Source organism: Hyla sarda, chromosome 5 (assembly GCF_029499605.1).
Source record: "Hyla sarda isolate aHylSar1 chromosome 5, aHylSar1.hap1, whole genome shotgun sequence".
Taxonomy (NCBI): Eukaryota; Metazoa; Chordata; class Amphibia; order Anura; family Hylidae; genus Hyla; species Hyla sarda.
Window position 1 is genome coordinate 128,790,067 of NC_079193.1, and position 6,000 is coordinate 128,796,066.

Genomic DNA, 6,000 nt, shown 5'->3' on the forward strand with positions numbered 1-6,000 from the left:
GTCACGAGCAGATAGCATTCTGATGTATATGGGTTAAGGGCTAGGGAACAAATATATTTTTCCATATTTTACATATTAGTATTAGTATATTGATCAGTCATTAGAAACATAAGGGTCATCCCTATCAGTAGTACTACCTAAAAAATGAAAAAAAATAGAGTGAAAAAAGTGTAACACACACACTTTATTAAAATCTAATTAAAATTATGTTATAAAAAAATAAACATTTTGCTCAAAATTTTTTTCCCATCCCTACTGCATCCTTTTTTTTTTTGGTACCCAACAAATTAAAAAAAGACGCCAAAGGGGTAAAAAATACAATTTCCACTCAAATGCAAAAACTTTTTTTTTCACACAAAACAATGCTGGAAAAAAAAACAAGTGGAAACAACAAGTGGAAACAAAAACAAGCCTCAGAGGAACATTTTCTAGTTGTTTTACTACTTAACCCCTTAAGGACCCAGACAATTTTCACTGTAGGACCCGGCCATTTTATACACATCTGACCACTGTCACTGTTACGCCGAGCGCTCCGGGTCCCCGCTCCTCCCCGGAGCGCTCGCTACACTTCCCTCACTGCAGCGCCCCGGTCGGTTCCACGGACCCGGGGCGCTGCGTTACCACCTCCGGCCGGGATGCGATTCGCGATGCGGGTAGCGCCCGCTCGCGATGCGCACCCCGGCTCCCGTACCTGACTCGCTCCCCGTCAGTTCTGTCCCGGCGCGCGCGGCCCCGCTCCCTAGGGCGCGCGCGCGCCGGGTCTTTGCGATTTAAAGGGCCACTGCACCGCTGATTGGTGCAGTGGTTCCAATTAGTGTTTACACCTGTGCACTTCCCTATATCACCTCACTTCCCCTTCACTCCCTCGCCGGATCTTGTTGCCCTAGTGCCAGTGAAAGCGTTCCTTGTGTGTTCCTTGCCTGTGATTCCAGACCTTCTGCCGTTGCCCCTGACTACGATCCTTGCTGCCTGCCCCGACCTTCTGCTACGTCCGACCTTGCTTCTGTCTACTCCCTTGTACCGCGCCTTTCTTCAGCAGCCAGAGAGGTTGAGCCGTTGCTAGGGGATACGACCTGGTCACTACCGCCGCAGCAAGACCATCCCGCTTTGCGGCGGGCTCTGGTGAAAACCAGTAGTGACTTAGAACCGATCCTCTAGCACGGTCCACGCCAATCCCTCTCTGGCACAGAGGATCCACCACCTGCCAGCCGGCATCGTGACAGTAGATCCGGCCATGGATCCCGCTGAAGTTCCTCTGCCAGTTGTCGCTGACCTCACCACGGTGGTCGCCCAGCAGTCACAACAGATTGCGCAACAAGGCCAACAGCTGTCTCAACTGACTGTTATGCTACAACAGTTACTACCACAGCTCCAGCAATCATCTCCTCCGCCAGCTCCTGTATCTCCTCCGCAGCGAGTGGCCGCTTCTGGAATACGACTATCCTTGCCGGATAAATTTGATGGGGACTCTAAGTTTTGCCGTGGCTTTCTTTCCCAATGTTCATTACACTTGGAGATGATGTCGGACCAGTTCCCCACTGAAAGGTCTAAGGTGGCTTTCGTAGTCAGCCTGCTGTCTGGAAAAGCCCTGGCTTGGGCCACACCGCTCTGGGACCGCAATGACCCCGTCACTGCCTCTGTACACTCCTTCTTCTCGGAAATTCGAAGTGTCTTTGAGGAACCTGCCCGAGCCTCTTCTGCTGAGACTGCCCTGTTGAACCTGGTCCAGGGTAATTCTTCCGTTGGCGAGTATGCCGTACAGTTCCGTACCCTTGCTTCAGAATTATCCTGGAATAATGAGGCACTCTGCGCGACCTTTAAAAAAGGCCTATCCAGCAACATTAAAGATGTTCTGGCCGCACGAGAAATCCCTGCTAACCTACATGAACTCATCCATCTTGCCACTCGCATTGACATGCGTTTTTCCGAACGGCGTCAGGAGCTCCGCCAGGATATGGACTCTGTTCGCACGAGGCGTTTCTTCTCCCCGGCTCCTCTCTCCTCTGGTCCCCTGCAACCTGTTCCTGTGCCTCCCGCCGTGGAGGCTATGCAGGTCGACCGGTCTCGCCTGACACCCCAAGAGAGGACACGACGCCGCATGGAGAATCTCTGCCTGTACTGTGCTAGTACCGAACACTTCCTGAAGGATTGTCCTATCCGTCCTCCCCGCCTGGAAAGACGTCCGCTGACTCCGCACAAAGGTGAGACAGTCCTTGATGTCTACTCTGCTTCTCCACGTCTTACTGTGCCTGTGCGGATGTCTGCCTCTGCCTTCTCCTTCTCTGCTGTGGCCTTCTTGGACTCTGGATCTGCAGGAAATTTTATCTTGGCCTCTCTCGTCAACAGGTTCAACATCCCGGTGACCAGTCTCGCCAGACCCCTCTATATCAATTGTGTAAACAATGAAAGATTGGACTGTACTATACGTTTCCGCACGGAGCCCCTTCTAATGCGCATCGGATCTCATCACGAGAGGATTGAACTGTTGGTCCTCCCCAATTGCACTTCTGAAATCCTTCTTGGACTTCCCTGGCTTCAACTCCATTCCCCAATCCTGGATTGGTCCACTGGGGAGATCAAGAGTTGGGGGCCCTCTTGTTCCAAGGACTGCTTAAAACCGGTTCCCAGTAAACCTTGCCGTGTCCCTGTGCTTCCTCATGTAACCGGTCTCCCTAAGGCCTATATGGACTTTGCGGACGTTTTTTGCAAAAAACAAGCTGAGACTCTACCTCCTCACAGGCCTTATGATTGTCCCATTGACCTCCTCCCGGGCACTACTCCACCCCGGGGCAGAATCTATCCTCTGTCCGTCCCAGAGACTCTTGCCATGTCTGAATACGTCCAAGAAAATTTAAAAAAGGGCTTTATCCGTAAATCCTCCTCTCCTGCCGGAGCCGGATTTTTCTTTGTGTCCAAAAAAGATGGCTCTCTACGTCCTTGCATTGACTACCGCGGTCTTAATAAAATCACGGTTAAGAACCGCTACCCCCTACCCCTCATCTCTGAACTCTTTGATCGTCTCCAAGGTGCCCATATTTTTACCAAACTGGACTTAAGAGGTGCTTATAATCTCATCCGCATCAGAGAGGGGGATGAATGGAAAACGGCATTTAACACCAGAGATGGACACTTTGAGTATCTGGTCATGCCCTTTGGTCTATGCAACGCCCCTGCCGTCTTCCAAGACTTTGTTAATGAAATTTTTCGTGATCTCCTATACTCCTGTGTTGTTGTATATCTGGACGATATCCTGATTTTTTCTGCCAATCTTGAAGAACACCGCCAGCATGTCCGTATGGTTCTTCAGAGACTTCGTGATAATCAACTCTATGCCAAAATAGAGAAATGTCTGTTTGAATGCCAATCTCTTCCTTTTCTAGGATACTTGGTCTCTGGCCAGGGACTACAAATGGACCCAGATAAACTCTCTGCCGTCTTAGATTGGCCACGCCCCTCCGGACTCCGTGCCATCCAACGTTTTTTGGGGTTCGCCAATTATTACAGGCAATTTATTCCACATTTTTCTACCATTGTGGCTCCTATTGTGGCTTTAACAAAAAAAAATGCCGATCCCAAGTCTTGGCCTCCTCAAGCGGAAGACGCCTTTAAACGACTCAAGTCTGCCTTTTCTTCGGCTCCCGTGCTCTCCAGACCTGACCCATCTAAACCCTTCCTATTGGAGGTTGATGCCTCCTCAGTGGGAGCTGGAGCTGTCCTTCTACAAAAAAACTCTTCCGGGCATGCTGTTACTTGTGGTTTTTTTTCCAGGACCTTCTCTCCGGCGGAGAGGAACTACTCCATCGGGGATCGAGAGCTTCTAGCCATTAAATTAGCACTTGAGGAATGGAGGCATCTGCTGGAGGGATCAAGATTTCCAGTTATTATTTACACCGATCACAAGAACCTCTCCTACCTCCAGTCTGCCCAACGGCTGAATCCTCGTCAGGCCAGGTGGTCTCTGTTCTTTGCCCGATTTAATTTTGAAATTCACTTTCGGCCTGCTGATAAGAACATTAGGGCCGATGCTCTCTCTCGTTCCTCAGATGCCTCTGAAATTGAACTCTCTCCTCAACACATCATTCCTCCTGACTGCCTGATTTCCACTTCTCCAGCCTCCATCAGACTAACTCCTCCAGGAAAGACCTTTGTTTCTCCACGCCAACGCCTTGGGATCCTCAAATGGGGTCACTCCTCCCATCTCGCAGGTCATGCGGGCATCAAGAAATCTGTGCAACTCATCTCTCGCTTCTATTGGTGGCCGACTCTAGAGACTGATGTGGTGGACTTTGTGCGAGCCTGCACTATCTGTGCCCGGGATAAGACTCCTCGCCAGAAGCCCGCTGGTTTTCTTCATCCTCTACCTGTCCCCGAACAACCTTGGTCTCTGATTGGTATGGATTTTATTACTGACTTACCCCCATCCCATGGCAACACTGTTATTTGGGTGGTCGTTGATCGATTCTCCAAAATGGCACATTTCATCCCTCTTCCTGGCCTTCCTTCAGCGCCTCAGTTGGCTAAACAATTTTTTGTACACATTTTTCGTCTTCACGGGTTGCCTACACAGATCGTCTCGGATAGAGGCGTCCAATTTGTGTCTAAATTCTGGAGGGCTCTCTGTAAACAACTCAAGATTAAATTAAATTTTTCTTCTGCATACCATCCTCAATCCAATGGACAAGTAGAGAGAATTAACCAGATCTTGGGTGACTATTTACGACATTTTGTTTCCTCCCGCCAGGATGACTGGGCAGATCTTCTACCTTGGGCCGAATTCTCGTATAATTTCAGAATCTCTGAATCTTCCTCCAAATCTCCGTTTTTCGTGGTGTACGGCCGTCACCCTCTTCCCCCCCTCCCTACCCCCTTGCCCTCTGGTCTGCCCGCTGTGGATGAAATTTCTCGTGATCTTTCCACCATATGGAAAGAGACCCAAAATTCTCTCTTACAGGCTTCTTCTCGCATGAAGAGATTCGCAGATAAGAAAAGAAGAGCTCCTCCCATTTTTTCCCCTGGAGACAAGGTATGGCTCTCCGCTAAATATGTCCGTTTCCGTGTCCCGAGCTATAAGTTGGGACCACGCTATCTTGGTCCTTTTAAAGTTTTGTCTCAAATTAATCCTGTCTCTTACAAACTTCTTCTTCCTCCTTCTCTTCGTATCCCTAATGCCTTTCACGTCTCTCTTCTTAAACCTCTCATCCTCAACCGTTTTTCTCCTAAATCTGTTCCTCCCACTCCTGTTTCCGGCTCCTCGGACATCTTCTCTGTCAGAGAAATCTTGGCCTCTAAGAGAGTCAGAGGAAAAACTTTTTTTTTGGTGGATTGGGAGGGTTGTGGTCCAGAAGAGAGGTCCTGGGAACCTGAGGACAATATCCTGGACAAAAGTCTGATCCTCAGGTTCTCAGGCCCCAAGAAGAGGGGGAGACCCAAGGGGGGGGGTACTGTTACGCCGAGCGCTCCGGGTCCCCGCTCCTCCCCGGAGCGCTCGCTACACTTCCCTCACTGCAGCGCCCCGGTCGGTTCCACGGACCCGGGGCGCTGCGTTACCACCTCCGGCCGGGATGCGATTCGCGATGCGGGTAGCGCCCGCTCGCGATGCGCACCCCGGCTCCCGTACCTGACTCGCTCCCCGTCAGTTCTGTCCCGGCGCGCGCGGCCCCGCTCCCTAGGGCGCGCGCGCGCCGGGTCTTTGCGATTTAAAGGGCCACTGCACCGCTGATTGGTGCAGTGGTTCCAATTAGTGTTTACACCTGTGCACTTCCCTATATCACCTCACTTCCCCTTCACTCCCTCGCCGGATCTTGTTGCCCTAGTGCCAGTGAAAGCGTTCCTTGTGTGTTCCTTGCCTGTGATTCCAGACCTTCTGCCGTTGCCCCTGACTACGATCCTTGCTGCCTGCCCCGACCTTCTGCTACGTCCGACCTTGCTTCTGTCTACTCCCTTGTACCGCGCCTTTCTTCAGCAGCCAGAGAGGTTGAGCCGTTGCTAGGGGATACGACC